Here is a 22599-nt window from a genome sequence, read left to right as displayed (position 1 = left end):
CATATTATTATTGAACATTGAATATTTATCTTTGCTGATTTTTGAATAATTTATGAAGTATCGATTTTTTTTTAAGAATATCTATAAATTTTGAAATATGAAGTGATTTTTGAATTGAATATTTTTATCGAAGTTTATTATATATGCTATTATTGAATTTTTATTGAATTTTGAATCTTTATTGAATTTATTTGAAAAATCTCTAGCCGATTTCGATTTTTAGTACGGTTATTTTTGAATATTTTATGGAATATCGAATTTTTTTTCAAAAATTTCTGTCGAATTTTGAGATATAAACTTATTTTGAATATTTTTATCTAACTTTTGCATAGGCTGTTTTTGAATTTTGAATTGAATTTGTATCGAATATGTATACTATTATTGAATTTTTATTAGCCATTTTGTTTTTATTATTGATATTTACTGATTCTATAGATACATTTTCATCGATTTTGTGTTAAATTTTCTATGATATGAACCTGAATTAATAATTTTTGTGTGATATATAAATGATTTTTTTTTAATGAATAATGATTAGTGATGACATACGTTAATATAAGAGCTTAAGACAAACATTGCTATAAGCAAGAGATTTATTTTTAACGAACCGACCTGATGTGTCGAGATAAGGAATTTGGAGAAGAACTATATAGATAGATAAGAAGAACTAACAATAGTATTAGCTAAATATTATGAGACAACTTGAGACAATAAGAAACCCACTGCTCTTGTCAAATTGGGAAGGTACTAAGTGATTTATAGAAGCTTGAAAGCTTATTAGAGACCCACTCTGTGTTTTGAGAGTACCTATTTTATTCATGATTATTCGTGAATAAACAACGGCCTCAAAGCAAGGGATTGAGGTTGTGATATTTTTAGAAGAATTTGAACCGCATAAAATACCTATTTCGTGTTTTGAGTTAACTATACCACCTTAATGGTGCGTACAGATCAGGGCGAAAATTCGGGTTAATATTGGCGGAGAACTAAGACATCCGAGTGAAACCTCTTTTATTAAGGTAAAACGAAGGTATCGGAGCTAGTATATGAAGTGATGATTATGATGTTATATGAAATGATATATGAGATAAATGATATATGATTGTTATATGAAATATGTATATGAAGATGAATTATGTACACTGTAGAAGTGCTATTATATGAAGAAAAATGAATTATATGAGTTATAGTACCAGACAAGAAGAAGAGAGAGAGAGAAAAAAAAATTTTTTAATAAAATATGTGGGAAAAATGAAAGAAGAAACATAAAAAATGCCAAAATAAACAAGCAAAATTAAGAAGATACTAAGCAAATAAGTAGCTAATCATTGAAATATGTCTAAGAATTAAAATTGTAATTTTTTTTCTAAAGTAACGTAAATTATAAATAACTTATTTTTAAATGTATATAATGAATTCAGTGAATGACAATATCTTACAATAAGTTTTAGTAGATAGTAAGCAAAGGGACACAGAAAGTGAAATTTTTAGACATTCAGAAACATAGATTAAATATTTATTATAGGTACAAGAGAGATATTGAAAGTTTTATAGAGACATTTTAGAAGTTTTTAGAGAGATTAAATCTTTATTATAGCTACAAAAGAGTTATTAGAAGTTTTTAGAGAAATATTAGAAATTTTTAGAGAGATTACATTTTTATTATAGGTACATTATTCTAAAGTTAGTAAGGTGTATATAAATAAATCAAAATAAGACTGAAATAATAAGATGAAATAGCAAAGTAACGTTAAATTATTTTTTTTATACCATAATATATATACTATTTAATAGAGTTTTAGGTAATATTAGCTTAGCTTAGGAATATTAGTTAGATACGAGATTTTTATAATTATTTAGGTAGATTAGATTATTCCCCTGCTTATAGGAGATGCATATAGGCACTAAAAGACTATGTTAACAATCCGGATAGGTTTAGTCACTGTTTTTATGTGGACACTGTTTTTTTTGTGAATGGAGAAAAGACTAAAAAGCAAGACGGAACAGAAAGTGAATTAGTGATAATAATAAACAATTTTTTTAGTATTAGGAAAAACCGGTTTAAAATAGGAAAAATAATATACATGTTTAGGGTATTAGGATAGTTAGGAAATTTAATTTTTGAAAATAGGTATTGAATAATAGGGTTGAAGTATTAGGTAACCATAAACATTTTGTAAAAGGGAAAGAGGAATATATCTCATTTTAAAACAGGGAGATGTAATATCATTAGGACAATCTATATAGAATAATATGTTTTAAGTTAATTTTAAATAACCTTATAAGATATGTATTAGTGAAGTGACATTGAACTCAGGTGAACCCATAAGACGTGTTGTTTTGAGTTAAGAATAAAATATAAAATAGACGACAAAACACGAGAGAATGAATTATATTATTGTACGTAGAATTGCGACATGGTTTGGCTGATATAATGTTATTGTTTATAATACACTTCAAAGACTTGTAAATAAAGTATGTTATAGCATATGAAGCAGTAATTATTTAAATACTGACTATAAGGGTTAATTGTATACAAACCCTTCAACATTCCTTACAAAGAGACGCTAATTGTATCCGAACGTCTGCGGTCCTTCGGATACAATTAGCGTCTCTTTGCAAAGACAATGACGTCGACTTTGCAAAGTAACAAGACACTTACATTTTAAACTTATTTTCAAATCCTGCAATCCAATTTTTACATTTTGCTCGGAAGTAAGGCCCAAAATCATTTGGAAATATGTTATTAAATACACAATAAAAGTAACACAAATGTTTATTTAACGGATTTTGAGTTTTTGAAAAAAATATGAGGCTTATCCCCTTTTGTATAAAAAAATTGTATTCTAAAAATGAACATAAAATTCAGCAGTAAAATAATTCAGATCTTGGTCACTGTGTTCAGAATCAAATTCAGAAACGTCTATTTTCCATTTACATGCACGTGAATGTTCCTCCTCCATGTTGATTACTACTGTGGCTTGTCTCCTTCTGTTGCAATATAAAGTTATGGTGACATAACAGGACTTACTACAGCGGCGCCATCTATGAGAAATCAGCTGAAATTTTCTGTTTGGGACATTAATATGGCCTTAAAGTGTGCGATTTCTACTTTAACTCATTTTTGACGAAATTGTGGCTTGTCCCCTTCTGGTAACAAGGTTTTCAATTAGTCAGTTTATCCATTTCACGATTTATTTTTAACGTATGTTTTTTCACCCGCAAGAAGGGGTCGTACTCATCCTCAGGGTAAAAGCACACATTGGCACAATATCACTTTTCTTCTTTGAGATGTTAGCTTTGTGTGTGCCAAATTTCATGTCAAACCAAGTGGTTCTTTAAATTTTACAGCAAAAATCGTGAGTAAATGGACTAATAGCAGAGCTAATAGTATAGTCTTGTCTGCAATCTAGATAATAGCGTTATATCATAATTATATGCGAGAAAGTAACGACCAGTCATAAAATTTAAGATTATGCTGAAGAGGCGTGCTCAGTCGGCTTCCAAAAAATAAATAAAATCTCCAAGTAAACTAGACCGGCAAGGAAACCAAATTTAATGATAGTTATTAGGCTACTTTTATCCTCCGATATAGATCGTTTAAAATAAAGTAACACTATGAAAGTTAAGTATATGCTCTAGAAATACCTTAAGTCAAAAACAAAGTAGTGTTTTAAAAGGTCTGTTTGTTAACCACATACTTACCTTTTATTATTTTAACATTAGAATAATATTTGAAAGTACATAAAGTTAAGTATGTTGGGATTAAGGAAAAATATAGATTTAATGCCATCTGTCGTCAAAATTTGAAATATAATGGAGATTCTATATTTATCTTGAAAATTTAGGATGCATAGATCTATCGAAACAAATCGTAATTAGAGGAGTGTGTGAAATAAGTTCTATTATAAGTAAGGGTCTTAAATAACTTATATTATAAGTAAATGTCAATAATTTAGGAATTACCAATTTTAGCTTTAATGATAAAAGCCAAACACCTCCATCAAAAGCCAAACAAATTCTCCTAAGTATACAGGGCGGGCCAAAGAAAACAGTCCACCTCGATATTCGGCAGTAGTTATTAGATTTTAAGGAAATGCCGAAACAGGTCGATTTTTACGACGTTCATGTTCAATTCTCTATTCACTAATATAAACATTAATATCATTATTTATACAGGGTGGCCAAAAAAATAATTTTTGAATTAAAATAATTGACGCAGAATGAAGAATGTATTTAACTTATTTAACTCAAAATATTGCTGTCAGAAAATAGAAAACAATGTTTATTTGGCAAATAAACATTGCTTTTCGCTCAAATTATATTATCTTTTAAATGATGTGCCACTCGATCACACTTGCCATTTATAAAAAAACTGAGTGTTGAGTCGGGGCAATAGGGGGTTACATTTGAGGGCATATATTTTGCATGAAAATTCGTCCCCCTCGCAATATAAATTGGCATGTTTTTTTTTTTTTTTTTTTTTTTTTTTTTTTAATTTTGAAGAAACTCTTAGTTTCTGAGTTGTATGCTGAGGCTTACTCGTTAATTTAGTGAGCGATGAGACATAATATGTATACAGGGTGTCCCGAAAAGATTGGTCATAAATTATACCACAATACCACACATTCTGGGGTCAAAAATAGTTCGGTTGAACCTAACTTACCTTAGTACAAATGTGCTAATAAAAAAAGTTACAGCACTTTGAAGTTACAAAATAAAAATCGATTTTTTTCAATATATCGAAAACTTTTAGAGATTTTTTATTGAAAATGGACATGTATCATTCTTATGGCAGGAACATCTTAAAAAACAAAATTATAGTAAAATTTGTCCACGCCATAAAATTTTATGGGGGTTTTGTTCCCGTAAACCCCCCCAAACTTTTGTGTACCTTCCAATTAATTCATTATTGTGGTACCATTACTTAAACACAACGTTTTTAAATACAGTAGAACCCCCCAAATCCGAACCTCGCAAATCCGAACGTTCGGCAAATCCGAACCAACAGAAAGTGAAAAAATTAAAAAATTTAACGACAAAAACTTAAAAACATGTTTATTATACAGAGTAAAACCAGGACATTGAACAATGTAGAATTAATAGGACTTTGACATTTAAAATTTCTTTAAAATGAATACATACTTTATACGTGCTGCTTATAAAGGTTAAATATAAACTCACGTCGGTCCTCTTGCAGTCAATTTAAATCCAAAAATATGGTTCACACTCTTGCAAGAACGTTTTTAAACTGAAAATCAACGACAACGGAAGCTTTGAATTATTAGTTAGGCTAACTTTCGGATAATCCGAACTTTTCGGAATCCGAACAGGCTCTCCCCCCAATTAGTTCGGATTTGCGGGGTTCTACTGTATAAGCCAGTTTTTATTGAGATGCGGCTTCTTTTTTAATATATTTACATAAAAATTTTATGGAGGTTTTGTTCTTTTAAACCCCCCAAATGTTTGTGTACGTTACAATTAAACTATTATTGTGGTACCATTAGTTAAACACAGTAATTTTAAAACTTTTTTGCCTCTTAGTCTTTTTTTGATAAGTCGCCATTTATCGAGATGTGGCTTCTTTTTCAAAATATACCTAAAAATGTAAGTTATAAATAAATTTTCAGAATATTATAGGTGTCTATAATCATAATCATACTTAACCATATACAAATATGTGGTGGATTCGACAAATATTCAAAATATCTCGATAAACATTGGCTTATCAAAAAAGTAGTAAGAGGCAAAATAGTTTTAAAAACTAATAGTGCCACAATAATAATTTAATTGGAACGTACACAAAAGATTGGGGGGTCTAAGGGAACAAAACCCCCATAAAATTTTTATGAGGTGCACAAATTGCACTTTAATTTGTTTGTAAAATATTGCTGCCATAAAAATTCCCCATGTCCATTTTCAATATAAAATCTCTTCAAGAGTTTTCGATATATGAAAAAAAATCGATTTTCATTTTGTAACTTCAAAGAGCTGTAACTTTTTTTTGTGTGCACTATTGTATATAGGTAAGTGAGATTCAATCAACCTATTTTTTACCCCAGAATCTGTGGTATAATTTATGACCAATCTTTTCGGGACACACATGTATATTATAGCTCTACGTGCGGAGTAAGCTGAACGTGTATAATTACTCTCACGCCTAGATTTCAGCATTGTTTTTGGCAGATACCTTATTAACTTTTTAAATTTGAGTTTGCTAAATTATAACTTTTGGTGTGTGACAAATCTACTCTTTTATATTACTTACATTATGTACCTTCTTGTTCGTATAATATTTTCCATGAAACTCATTGTCAAATCTAAGACTTCAGTTCCTAATTATTACGTTACATTACAGTACATTAAGAAAGAGATCCTTCATGGCAATTTTTTAACAAAAAGAATGTCTGAATAGGCATTAATGTTTTAATAATAGAATAAGTGTTAGGAAAGCACTTGCCTGTTCTGACAATTTAACATGGTGAACACTAGCACAATGCAACTCGCCGTAATTAGTAATTACACAAAGAAATCTTGAGTTTGTTTTAAAATAAATACATTCATTTAAATGGAACATGGTGATTATTTCGAAGAGGTTAAACATATCAATTAATTCCATAAATGAACGTATGTATTTAAGATATTTATTTTGAAATGAGATGAATGATTCTACAATTATAAGAACAATAAAAACTAACATTTTAAGAATTCATTAAAGATATATTTTTAACAGGATTATTACTCCAGGGTAATAAGCTAGAAATAGACCATGTTCGGGACACTCAAAGATCCAGGTAGCTGACTACTTTTTTAGTTATTGTAGACCTATAGGAAGAAAACCTACCTGTTTCCTGCCTAGAGTTCGCGTCCGTTTTTTAAGTATTAACAACTTAGTGCAAAAATTGCGATTTTTTCGATTTTTTTCACCCCATTCAAAAGCTAAACAGTTGACATAAAACTACAAAATTTAATTTTTTAGAACATTGAAAAACCTTCAAAATCCCGATTTTTGAAAGTTAAAAAGTTAATTTGTTGCTACGCAAACTGCAAAATAAGTGAAAATCGTTATTTGTTAATCACTTTTACTAAAATTACTTTAGAACTTTAGTGTTTCACCCAAAGTTGTGTATTGGGTTACTAAACAAACCCTTAAAATTTGAGACCGATCCATTAATTAGTTTAAAAGTTATTCTATTTGTTTTTCTCAGAGACCTTTATTTTGCAATAACATAAGACGAAAATACTGAAGATGAGGCAATTCTGCGTATGTCAAATGAAAGTAGAAAAGCGATACTATCAAAATGTACTAAAAAAAGATAAAGAAATTATCTAATATAGTAAAAAATACTAATGCCAAATTTTTGAAATTTTTAGTTTATAAACATTTAAAACAACTTTAAAAATATTGTCCGTAGAAAAAATCATTGTACATATTCGAAAAGTTGGTACTTTACACGAATTTTTAAAAATGTTGTTCAGTTGGTGACTAGTCTTGGTAAGTGAAGGGGGAGCTGGGAGCCGACAAATGTACGAGTTCAAAAACTAAAAAAGGCAACTTAAAACTACTATCATTTTCTAAATCTCAGGATCTACTGAATATTTTTTGATCTTTCTTTTTTTAATTTGTATGTAATTTTTCTGTACATTAAAAATATGTAATTTGTCTATTTGCAATTTTACATTTATTAATTAATAATAAGTTTAATTTGTTTAAATAATTTTTGAAAAAATAAATAAATTATCTTCAATAAATAATTATCTAATAAAAATAATTTATTTTTTAAAGTGAACTTTAACCTTTTGTATGATCATTAATGATACTATGATTAAAAAATAGATTTTTGTAAAAAAATATTTTTTCAATAATTGTTTAAACAAATTAGACTGATTATGAATTAATAACTTTATAAACAAATTGCATATTTGTAATGTACGTAGAAATTACATACAAATTAAAAAAAGAAAGATGAAAATCCATTGAGTTGATCCGGAGATACAGAAAATTGTATTAGTTTGAAATTGCTTTTTCGGTATATTAACACGGTGGATTCGTATGTTCCCCCTAGTAACCGTTTGAACTACAATTTTAAAAAATCGTAGAGGGTGCTGTGAAGATACAATGTTTATGCAAATTTTTGAACAAAAAATACAAATCCCATCATTTAAAATGGCATCAATGAAATTCCTTAATTATTATAAACAAATTAGCTGTGAATAAAAAACATGGCTAACTTTAACCTTAATGAAGCCAGGCTAAATTTTTTTATTTGAAAATTCGTGTTAAAATACTTTTCGAATATATAAGAAGATTGTTCCCACGGACAATATTTGTAAAGTTATTCTAAATGTTTATAAACTACAAAATTTCAAAAATTTGACATTAGGATTTTTGATTATATTGATTAATTTTTTTATCTTTTTTTAATACATTTTGATACTATCACTCTTCTACTTTAATTAGGCATACTCAGAATTGCCCTATCTTCATTATTTTCTGTCTTATGTTATTGCAAAATAAAGGTCTCTGGGATAAACAAATAAATAGAATAACTCTTAAACTAATTAATGGACCGGTCTCAAATTTTAAAGGTTTGTTAAGTACCGCAATACCCAACTTTGGGTGAAACACTAAAGTTCTAAGGTAGTTTTAGTAATAGTTATTAGCAAATTACTATTTTCACTTATTTTGCAGTTTGCGTAGCAACAAATTAACTTTCAAAAATCGGCATTTTGAAGGTTTTTTCAATGTTCTAAAAAGTTGTACTTTGTAGTTTTATGTCAACTATTTCGCTTTTAAATAGGGTGCAAAAAATCGAAAAAATCGCGATTTTTGCACTAAATTGTTATTAATTAAAAAACGGACGCAAACTCTAGGCAGGAAACAGGTAGGTTTTCTTCCTATAGGTCTACAATAACTAAAAAAGTAGTCAGCTACCTGGATCTTTGAGTGTCCCGAGAAAATCCTTATTACCCTGGACTCTATATTATTTTGTGTATTTACAAGTAGGCATAGGAAAAGAAATAAACTTTTCAAGCATATTTTTTTCAAAACAGAATATTTTACTGTTTATTTACAAGTTCTAGTGTGTATATCAAGCAGTTTTAGGGTATTCCACGTTTCCTCTTACCGGCTGGTTTCCAATTCCACATTGCTTTCGGAAGTAGCGACTTATTCATTCGGACTACGTCTTCATACCATCTTAATTACCTATTGTTGTTGTTTTACGTCTTTCCAGATGAATTATTAATAGCAGGGGAGCAAAGTATGCTAAATGTGCAGTCACTCGTGCGCTTTGGGGTTGTGATTTTCAGGTCCTAAAACCAAAAAAAGTTAAGTAAAGTTTTCCATTTTAGAGGGGACTTTCCATTTTTAATTTAATTTTCCATTTCCAACAATCGTTTTTTCCAATTACAGCGCCATCTATTTATAATTCGAAAAGATTTTTCGAATAAAAGTTGCTTATTTTTACCAAAAGAATCCAAAACTGCAATAAAAAATGGGGGCTCCCATCGTTTAATATTTTTAAGTAACCCCCCACCCCATCTCCGTGGGGGTCGTGTTTGATACCATTCGATAGATTTTTCAAAAATATTGAATAAGTGTTTTTTGCAGTTTGTTGATCTGATGTTTATTTTGCGAAATATCGCGGGATTTGCATTAAAAATTTTAAATTTAGCCCCCACTCTCCGTGGGGGGTTATGTTTGGTATCTTTCGACAGATTTTTGAAAAATATTGAACACGTAGTTTTTAGTTTTTCGATCTGACATTAATTTCGCGAAATATTTTTTTTTGTGAAACTTTTTGACTCCTTAATCCGTACTCCGTTTTTGATTTCCGTACGCCCCGCTCAAATCGTCAGATTTTTTAAATATACACTCTTTTGCATGTACTTAACTTACCTTATATTAATCTGACAATTTCGAGTATTTTTAAGGATAATTTTTTTTTCGGGCCCCCTGAACGTACTCCCCTGTGTTAAGAGCCAATATATAGTAGAGGTACAATTGCAGCGTACCACGTTTCTCCCCATATGATAATCTGACCCGCTCGAGTAACTGCAAAAATCCCCGCTTGAGCTCCCCTACCATAAACAATCAAACAGGAACAGAAATACAACAACAAACACAAGAAACAGATCAACAAAAAATAAAAAACCGGCGGAAAAGGAGGTATGTAGGTAATAGGAATAATAATAGACCGGGCAGTATCGTCGCCCCCGCTAGCGCAATTATTCCGATTCGATTTTTTTGCACAAACTTATTCAAAAAGAGGTCCTTATAACATATCCACAGGGTGCCGGGCGATGCCGTGGTCGAGAAATGTTTTAAACAATTTTTTTTAAACAAATTTACAAAAATAATTTTTTTATTTCCATTTTTTTTTTTAGATAATTTGGGTCATTCTGATCAAAAAAGGTCTCTTGTCATTTTTCTCTAAAATTCACTGTTGTCGAGTTATACGCGATTAAAAATTTGAAAAATGCGAAAATGGCCATTTTCAAGGCTTCATAACTCGATCAAAAATGATTATTATGAAATTTAAAAATTGACAAAATCAAGATTCAAATACCTTCTTCAGCGTTCTGAAGAGATTTTTGTCATTAATTTATTACAAAGCTGTTATTTTTAGTTATTAACAATTAGCGCTATAGTCAAACTGTATCGTCGCCCTCGTTAACGGAACTATTTCGATTAGATTTTTTTACATAAACTTACTCAAAAAGAGGTCCTTATGACATATCCACAGGGTGTCGGGCGGTGCCGTGGTCGAAAAATTTTTTAAACCATTTTTTTAAACAAATTCACAAAAATAATTTTCCTATTTCCAACTCTTTTTACTCACAATGACCCAAATTATCTAAAAAAAAATTGTCGGAAATGAAAAAATTATTTTTGTGAATTTGTTTAAAAAAAATTGTTTAAAACATTTTTCGACCACGGCACCCTGTGGATATGTTATAATGACCTCTTTTTGAGTAAGTTTTTGCAAAAAAATCTAATCGAAATAGTTCCGCTAACGGGGGCGACGATACAGTTGGACTATACCGCTAATTGTTAATAACTAAAAATAACAGCTTTGTAATAAAATAGTGACAACAATCTCTTCAGGACGTTGAATAAGGTATTTGAGTCTTGATTTTGTCACTTTTTGAATTTCATAATAATCATTTTTAATCGAGTTATGAAGCCTTGAAAATGGTCATTTTCGCATTTTTCAAATTTTTAATCGCGTATAACTCAACAACAGTCAATTTTAGAGAAAAATGACAGGATACCTTTTTTTACTCAGAATGACCCAAATTATCTAAAAAAAATTTTTGGAAATAAAAAATTATTTTTGTGAATTTGTTTAAAAAAAATTGTTTAAAAATTTTTTCGACCACGGCACCGCCCGGCACCCTGTGGATATGTTATAAGAACCTCTTTTTGAGTAAGTTTGTGCAAAAAAATCGAATCGAAATAATTGCGCTAGCGGGGGCGACGATACTGCCCGGCCTATAAGAGACCTAAAAAATAATAAAAGTGCGGGAGAAAACGGGGGGCCAGCAGAAATATTAAAAGTATAAGGAGATAAACTTCAGAAAAAGATCGCTCAAATTATTATAGAATTAATATGAGAAAATTAAAAATGCCAAAAAAATTGCCAGAGCAATGGAACACTCATCTACCCAATTCACAAGAAAGGTGATAAAACTATCTTTAAGAAATATAATGAAAACATACGAAACTACCAGGTTGGTTTTAGACAGAAAATAATTAAAATAATTAAATAACAACCGACAATTTTTTAATCTAAAATTATTACAAAACGACGGTTATGAACAAAACCTAGGTTTGCATATACTCTTTATTGGTTTTAAACAGGCCTGCGACCAAAACGAACTACACGAAGCAATGAGATCACTAGCAATAACAGAGAAACTGATACGATTATTTAAAATGACGCTAACTAATACAGTCAATATAATATAATACATAATATAATACATAATATAATACATTAATGATAGAATAAAGTCTTTCAAATCAAAAGACTAAGTTTTCACTCTAATGGCATATAACATATCCCACCAGAATGAAAACAATGGGAACCTTCTCTGATGAGAGACTAATAAGTTTCGAAACCGGTAGAGGTGCTTGCAGCACTCTCTGATTGGACTGGAATATGGTTCGGCTGTATTTTCGTTTTGCAACGAAATTGAAAATGGTTATTCATTTTTGATTTACATTTACTCTGTGTGGAGTATGAAGGGAACCAGTCTCGTTGGAACTTTACCGCGCTGAGCAGATGTGACGTGAATTGTAAATTGTAGAATTCCCTCATCTTCCTTAGTCTCAGCATCCGTATGGCTTGCAAATTGTAGAAGCCTCGGAGGTGTAACCAGAGAAGGTTCCCATTGTTTTCATTCTGGTGGGATATGTTATATGCCATTAGAGTGAAAACTTAGTCTTTTGCTAGCAGTTGCCGCTAGGGCATCTATGCCATTTCGTTCGTTGCAATTCGGGACTGCACGCTGGGGTTTGTTTTGGTTGGATCAGGGAGAGCAGCATATGTGCCTCCTGATGAGAGACTAATAAGTTTCGAAACCGGTAGAGGTGCTTGCAGCACTCTCTGATTGGACTGGAATATGGTTCGGCTGTATTTTCGTTTTGCAACGAAATTGAAAATGGTTATTCATTTTTCTTTCAAATCAGTTCAACGTCAATAAAGGATTAAAATAGAAAGACCCACTGTCAACAGACTTATTTAACTTAGAAAAAAATAGATAGAAATGGGTAGGAAAAATAATTAGAGGAGCTAAGCTCCAGACAAGCGGCACGATTCTCAACAAAAGACAACCGTGCATGGGTTTCGCAGATACTTGGTACAAAACAGGTACAAATAGAAGAAGCAGTTAGAGAAATAGATAAACCGTCGGCGTCGTTAAAAGGTAGCAAAGCAGGAGGATCATTAAACGCACAGTTGAAGGCAAAAAACGTGTTAAGGACAGTTAAGATTGGAAGTTAAGCCGCGTTTACACGATGACAATTGGCGAGACAATTATCATTGGACAATTGTCGTCACGTGGTTGCGGATTGTCGGAGGCCAGTCCAGTTGAACGAGAAGATGTTTATACGGGGCCAACTACTACCATGGCAGTAGATAGCTAAAACATGGCCGACTGCTCAAACATCTGTTGAGAACTAGAGGGAACTGGCAAAAAACAAGACAGCACTACTGGCCTACACCGTTCACACGGCGCCAATTGTCGCGACAATTGAGATTTCGAGTGGTGGGGGGGCTCACTGGGCGCAGCTAATTGTCCTCAGTCTACTATCGGAGACAACTGAATTTTGGGCCAATTGTGAGGGCAGTTGGCAAGCCAATTGGCCTGAAGTGTTTAGACGAAGACAATAATTTCATGCCAGTCAGTTGTCTTCTGACAATTGTCTCGCCAATTGTCATCGTGTAAATGCGGCTTTATGAAACAATAATGAGACCAACGGTGTTGTATTTCCACAACGACGTTCTTACACTAGCCTAAGGTGAGCTCTAGGATAGTGTGGGAATGTCGACAAGAACTTGACAGACTGGTGGAACATAACAGTGTTATATTGGTATGGGCTCCAGGTCATCGGGGCATGCCAGGGCCGCGTTTAGGTCAATTGAAGCCCTACGCAATTCTCTAGTAGCCGCCCTTCAAACAAGTATCATTTTTGCGAAAAAAAAAAAAAAATGCAAGCAGAATTTTCTACATATTTAAATAAGAATGTTAGGTTCTTTAAATAATGTTTGGAAATGTGTTAAACATATTCTTTATTGTACATCAGGCGTAATGTTACATAATATGACTATTATAAAAAGGCACCGTGCATTTTTTTGACAATATTACTATGTATATAACATGCCAGTTCTTACAAAGGACAGGAACTTGTCACTCACTGTACATTTTTTTGAGACATAATATAGTTTGAATTAAATTTTTGAGTTTTTTTAATAAAGCGTAGTTTAGTAAAATGTTTGTAAGCTAAGTTGTGTAAATTTGAGAGTTTCTGTAGGTAAAATTGTATTAGTTACACATTTTTATACAAAATTCATGCAAGTCTCACTTTCCGCTCACACCGTACATATGCCCATAATTTTTTGTCTCTTTATTATAACTGTAAGATAGTCTTAATGTTTTTCTTTCATTTCCAATTTGCAAAATTTAGATTGATCAATTAGTTAAAAAATTATTGTAAATTTTGTAAAAAATTGTTATAAAAGCTGTAGTTTTAATTTTAGAAGAATCTTTATATAAGGTTTTTTGTGTAAAATTTTCTGAATTTTTCAATAGATCAAGTCAGTTTTTCAAAATCAGTTTTTTTCTAAAATTTATGTTTTTGTAGGTATGTATTTAAAAAACAAGTGATTTTGCAGTTCATTTTTTTTAATTAAAAATGAAGTACCAACTTTTAGAGTAGAACTTTTTGATATGTTGCTTATTAAACAATTCTCAATAAAATTACAAAAAGTTCTATCTTGTTTCATTTTCTCCGTAAGCAGAAACTCCATTGACTCCCCTATCATTAACAACAAAAGCTTCTCATTTCATAAAATTTAAAAACTGAGTTATTGTATTACATGACAATATCTAAACAATTATTATTAACTTTTCCGGAAAGTTAATCAATTGTGACTAACGCCACTCAGATAACACTTCTTTTATCGTTTAATGTAGTTATAATAAATATAGGTATATGTGAATATTTCTTACTTACCGAGCCGAGATGTGGAACGTAGAATTTATAAAAAATAATATTTTACGGAAGTGAGAAGAACAAAAATCAAAAATCACCGTATAGTATGAATTCGCTCTTTACCGGTGAACACGGATACTCTGGGCTAATTAGCAAAATTCATGGAAAAGTTATTTACCAGCAATTTTATTGCTGGAATCGAACTATAAGATCCTATATATTAATAATATAGGTATGCAAAGTCCGCAGATAGTGTGCTACTTTTTTTATAAACAAAATGGCGCCGACAAATCGTATTTTTTTCAATTATTGCTCTATAACTCCGAAGATTTTAACTTTACAACAAAAACACTCAAATAAAAATTCACCGCAATTAAATTCTGCATAGAGATATGTTTTTCCCGATTTGCTCCGACGAAAATTTTCCTCGGAAAATGCGGTTTTTTCCAACAAAAACTCTAATTTTCAAATAAAGTTTTAGGTAATTATTAATAAATAATTAATTAACTTGACATCAAAGCTTTCTTGGTATAGATTGTAATTCCAGAAGCCGGTGAAAATTAAACGAATATTTTAGCAACAATTCAATTGTTAATTAACAATTTATGATCGCAATAATAACCAAAATAATCATGATATATTGATCAATAAATATATAAAGATTATAAAGATGAGATGCTTATTTAATATTTTATCGACAAAATATAAATTTTTCGTTTTTTTGCATAATTATTAAATTTTGAAAAAAAAATAGTTATAATACGCTGATCTAATTAGTAAACTATAAAGAAAGGTTATTTACCAGCAATTTTAATGCTGGAATCGAATATTATGATCCTATATATTAATAATATAAGTATGCAAAGTCTGCAGATAGTGTGCTACTTCTTTTATTAACAAAATGGCCCCCTAAAATCGTGTTTCTTTCAATTATTGGTCTATAACTCCGAAGATTTTAACTTTACACCAAAAACACTCAAATAAAAATTCACCCCAATTTAATTTTACATAGAGGCATGTTTTTCTCGATTTGCTCCGATGAAAATTTTCCTCGGAAAATGTGGGTTTTCCCAACAAAATCTCGAATTTTCAAATAAATTTTTTGGGCAAGTAATTATTTATCAATAATTAAATAACTTGGTGAAATAAAAGCTTTCTTGGTATAGATTATAACTGCAGGAGCCGGTGAAAATTAAACGAATATTTTAGCAAAAATTCAATTGTTAATTAACAATTTACCATAACAATAACAACCAAAATAATCATGAGACATTGATCAAACTTATAAAGATTATAAAGATGTGATGCCTATTTAATATTTTGTCGACAAAATATAAATTTTTCATTTTTTTGCATAATCTTTAAATATTAAAAAGAATAGTTATAAACAAATTAACATTTCTCAGAAATTGTTTATTATATTCTAATTTTAAAAAATACTTAAAATGCGTACTTCAAAGGTCTTGAAAATGAATGCTTTAAAAAATTTTTTCAACCATTTGCAAAAAGTTATGAGACAGCAAAATAAATATACGATTGCTCCGTTGTTTATAATTTGTTTTAATCGTTTCAAAGCTTAAAAGTGAGTTTGTGGTACAATCAAAGATTAAACATATTTTTTTTTTAATTTTTAGCGCGAAAGTAGGCTTGATACAGAGCCGGAGCTAAAATGTTCACTCGAAGCGACTGACACGCAGCATACATAATACTATAATAATTATTAAGTGTACGTCGCGAGGCAGTCGTCGCTTCGAGTGAAAATTTTAGCTACATTACTGTATTAGTCTATTCTCGCGGGTGTAAATTACAAAAAAATATATTTATAATCTTTAATTAAAATATAACCATTAAACTAATAATCGATATTTTTTGTAAATAATTAGCTTGTACTTTAAACTCACTTTTACGCTTTGAAAGAATTAAAAAAATTATAAACAACGTAGTAATCGTATGTTTATTTTGCTGTTAGCAAATGGTTGCAAAAAAGTTTTAAAGCATTCATTTTCAAGATATTTGAAATACGCAGTTTAACTATTTTTTAAAATTAGAATATAATAAAAACTTTTTGAGAAACGTTAATTTGTTTATAACTATTTTTTTTAACGTTTAAAGATTATGCAAAAAAATAAAAAATTTATATTTTGTCGACAAAATATTAAATAGGCATCTCATCTTTATAAGATTTCAAAGTTTGATCAGTGTATCATAATTATTTTGGTTATTATTGCGACCGTAAATTATTAATTAACAATTTAATTGTTGTTAAAATACTCGTTCAATTTTCACCAGCTTCTACAACTATAAACTAAACCAAGAAGGCTTTTAAGTCACCAAATTATTTAATTATTCGTAGATAATTACTTATCTAAAACTTTATTTGAAAATTAAAGATTTTGTTGGGAAAACCCGCATTTTCGTCGGAACAGATCGGGAAAAATATATCTCTATGCAGAATTTAATTGCAGTGAATTTTTATTTAAGTGTTTTTGTTGTAAATGTAAAATCTTCGGAGTTATAGAGCAATAATTGAAAAAACACGATTTTCGGGAGCCATTTTGTTTATAAAAAAAGTAGCACACTATCTGCGGACTTCACATACTATATTATTAATATATATATATATATATATATATATATATATATATATATATATATATATATATATATATATATATATATATATATATATATAATCATAAGCTTCGGATCCAGCAATAAAATTGCTGGTAAATAACTTTTCCCAAAAATGGCACATTCTCCGATAATCAGCCCAGACTAGGAATGTTTTACATAATACTAATGATGAAAAATAATGATTATGAATAATTTGCACTGGTATAAAATAGGGATATGTTGCGATAGCAGTAGAATTTATTTTTTAACTGAAGCTGCTTCACACTGTTACACCATTTTCATAATAACTGAGTTATTCAAGTAGCTGAACTTTTTTAGTTATTGTAGACCTATAGGAAGAAAACCTACCCGTTTCCTGTCTAGAGTTCACGTCCGTTTTTTTAATTATTAACAAATTAATTTGTATGTAATCTTTTTTAAATTTGTAAGTAATTTCTACATACATTACAAATGTGCAATTTTATTATAAATGTATTAATTAGTAAAGGGTCTGATTTGTTCAAACATTACTTGAAAATTTTTTTTCTTCCAAAAATTTATTTTTTAATCATATATCGCAATATGATCATAGAAAAAGTTAAAGTATATTTTAATAAATAAATTATTTTTATTAAATATATTATTTATTGAACATAATTTATCTATTAAAGTATACTTTAACTTTTTCTATGATTAAAAGGAGGAAGATCAAAATGCATTGAGTAGATCCCAAAATATAGAAAATGATAGTAGTTTTAAGTTGATTTTTTAGTTTTTTAACTCATGCATTTGTCGGCTCCCGCCAGGTAGCTGACAACTTTTTTAGTTATTGTTGACCTATAGGATGAGAACCTACATGTTTCCTGCCTAGAGTTCGCGTCCGTTTTTTAATTATTAACAATTTAGTGCAATCAACGCAGAAGCTCCCCCTTCACTTATCATGACTAGTCACCATTTGAACTACATTTTTAAAAATTCGAGTAAAATATCACCTTTTCGAATATGTAAAAAATATGTTTTCTACGGACAATATTTTTAAAGTTATTCTAAATGTTTATAAACAAGGATTTTTTTACAATATTAGATATTTGGAATTTGATCACTTTTCTACTTTCATTTGGCATACGCAGAATTGTCCTATCTTCATTATTTTCTGTCATTTGTTACTGCAAAACAAAGGTCTTTGGGATAAACAAATAGAATAACTTAATGTTTGGGATAAACAAATAGAATAACTTAAACTAGTCAATGAATCGGTCTCAAATTTTGAGGGTTTGTTATGTACCCCAATATCCAACTTTAAGTGAAACACTACGGTTTTAAGTTAGTTTTAGTAAAAGATATTAATAAATACCGATTTTCCGTTATTTTGCAGTTTACGAATATACAAATTTACTTTTTGACTTTAAAAAATCGTCATTTTAAAGGTTTTTCAATGTTCTAAAAAATACGTTTTGTGATTTTATGTGAAGTTAATCGTTTCCGAGTTATAAACAATTTAAAACTGTAAAAATCGAAAAATGACGATGTTCAAGGTTCAAAAACACAAGTAAAAAAATCATTTTTAAAATTACGAAGTACCTAAATTTAAGCTCAAACCTTTTTCTATCAGACACCTATAAGAATTTTTGGAATCTTTTATTCTAAAACATTGTGGTAGGGGAGCAAAGTATGCTAAATGTGCAGTCACTCGAGCGCTTTGGGGACCTACTGGGTTGTGAAGAGTAGGTCCTAAAACCAAAAAAAGTTAAGTAAAGTTTTCCATTTTAGTGGGCGCTTGCCATTTTTTAATTTAATTTTCCATTTCCAACAATCGTTTTTTCCGATTATAACGCCATCTATCCGTAATTCGAAAAAATGTTTCGAATAAAAGTTACTTATTTTTACGTAAGGAATCCAAATCTGCAATAAAAATTGAGGGCTCGTATTTAAGATTTTAAAGTAACCCTCCACCCCACATCCATGGGGGGTCGTGTTTGGTGCCATTCGATAGATTTTTCAAAACTATTGAATAAGTGTATTTCACAGTTTTTCGATCTGATGTTCATTTCGCAAAATATCGCTGGGATTCGTATTTAAAATATTAAATTTTCCCCCCACCCCTCTCCGTGGGAAGTCGTGTTTGGTATAATTCGATAGATTTTAAAAAAATATTGGGCACACATTTTTTAGTTTTTCGATCTGTCATTTATTTCGCGAAATATTGGCGTTTCAAAAGTTTTTAATAAACATTAAAGATAAATCACCATAACATATCATATATTTATAAAAGCTGAAGCTAATATTTAAGTCCATTTGCTCACGGATTTTGCTGTAAATTTTAAAGAAGAGCTCGGATTTAGATGAAATTTGCCATACACAGAGCAAACATTTCAAACAAAAAAGTGATGTTGTGCCGATGTGTACTTTTGCTCTGGGGTGACTTTCACCCCTTATAGGGGTGAAAAACATACATTCAAGATAAGTCCGGAATTAGATTAACTGACTAATTCTATGAAACTTTAATAGTTCTACAGATTTTTTTCACTATGTCAATATTTTTCGAGTTATTTGTGAGTGAATATGTTAATTTTCAACAAAAAAAACACGTTTTGAGACGGTTTTTCGCATATAACTCAAAAAGTAAGTTTATTATCGAAAAAAATACTCTTAGTAGAAGTATAGCTTATAAAAAAGTAAAAAAAAATGGTGTAATATTCAAAGTCTGTAGATCCAGTAGGAGCTGGATCATAATATATTCTTATCGTCAAATTCCAAATCGAATATTTCAACGTGAAATAACCAAAAATGAAGCAATTTTCGGGAAACACCCATCACAAACTTTTAAAGGTTTTAAAAAAGCTTTATTTTTGTTTTTTTCTTCTACCATCAATATTAAGTATTATGTAACACTCAAAATAAAGTTGGTCACTTTTTTGGTTAAAAAATCGTTAAAATCACCCAATTAGCATCCCAAATGAAATTAATTGTTACCGCTCCACAAGTTACTTGATTTATGTATTGTTGATATGATCTGTAAGTTTTATCGGTTCAAAGTGCTCATTTTTGAAAAAAAAATTGGTTTTAAATTAAAAAAATATATTTTGAAAATTTTTTTTTAAAATAACTTAAAAATTATTGGTGATACCAAAAATCTCAACTATTAAAAAAAAATAAATTTTGCTATTGTGACTATTTTGGACTTTTTGTTTTCCTGAAGACAAAAGTTGGTTATATGTATAAGATATGGCTGTTCAAAATTTGCATACACTCGTGATTAGTGACTCGTTTAAGCCCATTAACTACAGCCTTTTCAAAAATATGCACTTTGGACCAACAAATCTGACATATATAAACACTACATAAGTAAAGTAATTTGTGAAGCGGTAACGATTAATTTCATTTCGGATGCTAATTAGAGGGTGATTTTCACGATTTTTTTACCAACCAAAAAAAAATACCAACATTATTTTGATCGTAACTTACCCACTTTTGATGTTAGAAACACTTAAAAAACAATGGACTATTAAACAGTAAGACTGATCACTTTACGCCAGCCGTTTTTATAATAACTCAAACTAGTCCAGAAAGCCACTGCGCATCCGATAGGAAAATTATTCTAATTCACATTTTTTGCACAATCTTACTCAAAAAGGACCCCTTTTAACAAATTTGCATGTTGCCAGGACCAAAAGTTGGTCAAAAATTTTTTAAACGTTTTTTTTTTGTTTTTTTCCTAAAATTATTTTTTTTGCATGAAACAAAGTTTTTTTAGGTTTTTTGGATCATTCCAAACAGAAAAGGTCTTTAGTGACTTTTCTCTAATGTTGATAGTTTTTGACATATAAGCGATTAAAAATTGAAATATTGCGAAATCGGCCATTTTTAACCCTCAAAAACTATATGAAAAACTGAAAATTTGAATGTTGCCAAGGTAGGAAGATATTCTTTAAACATCGATTGATAAAATCCCAAAGAGTTTTTTGCAATACAATATTCAAAACTTCTTTGTTTTTTAATTGCTAATCAAGTCTGCGCGACACTATTTTTCACCGTTGCATGTGTATACAGTATGGTGTAAATGTAAGGAATAAATTTATTAGGCGTTATTTCGTAAACTGTCGACTTTAGGGAAAAATCCCGAAACAGGTCGATTTTTATTTTTAAGTTATGATATTGTGGCATATATGGTATACTAGTGACGTCATCCATCTGGGCGTGATGACGTAATCGATGATTTTTTTAAATGAGAATAGGGGCCGTGTGCTAGCTCATTTGAAAGGTTCTTCAATTCTCTATTAAATAATATAAACATTTACATAATTATTTATACATTCTTCTTTTTTTGTCAAATAATTTAATTTAATAAAAATTTTTGGACACCCTGTATAAATAATTATATAAATGTTTATATTACTGGATAGAGAATTGAAGAACCTTTCAAATGAGCTAGCACACGACCCCTATTCTCCTTTAAAAAAATCATCGATTACGTCATCGCGCCCAGTTGGATGACGTCACTAGTATACCATATATGCCACAATATCATAACTTAAAAATAAAAATCGACCTGTTTTGGGATTTTTCCTTAAAATCGACGGTTTACGAAATAATGAATTTATTCCTTGCATTTACATCATACTGTATACACATGCAACGGTGGAAAATAGTGTCGCGCAGGCTTGATTAGCAATTAAAAAACAAAGGAGTTTTGAATACTGTATTGCAAAAAACTCTTCGGGATTTCATCAATCGATGTTTAAAGAATATCTACCTACCTTAACAACATTCAAATTTTCAGTTTTTCATATAGTTTTTGAGGGTTAAAAATGGCCGATTTCGCAATTTTTCAATTTTTAATCGCTTATATGTCAAAAACTATCAACTTTAGAGAAAAGTCACTAAAGACCTTTTCTGTTTGGAATGATCCAAAAAACCTAAAAAAACTTTGTTCCATAAAAAAAAAATAATTTTAGGAAAAAAACAAAAAAAAAACGTTTAAAAAATTTTTGACTAACTTCTGGTCCTGGCAACATGCAAATTTGTTAAAAGGGGTCCTTTTTGAGTAAGATTGTGCAAAAATTTCGAATTAGAATAATTTTCCTAGCGGATGCGCAGTGGCTTTCTGGACTAAACATATTCTACATCTAAATCTCCAGTCATAATTAAAAACCGTTATCGAAAAACTAAAACAGCTTTCAAAAATAAACATCGGAATCAAACCTCTAGGGAGATCCCTACAATCTCTATCCTTACAAAAGCGTTGCCTGTGTTTCTTAATAAAT

Source organism: Diabrotica virgifera, chromosome 1 (genome assembly GCF_917563875.1).
Source record: "Diabrotica virgifera virgifera chromosome 1, PGI_DIABVI_V3a".
In the NCBI taxonomy this organism is placed as follows: Eukaryota; Metazoa; Arthropoda; class Insecta; order Coleoptera; family Chrysomelidae; genus Diabrotica; species Diabrotica virgifera.
Note: the sequence above shows the minus strand (reverse complement) of the source record.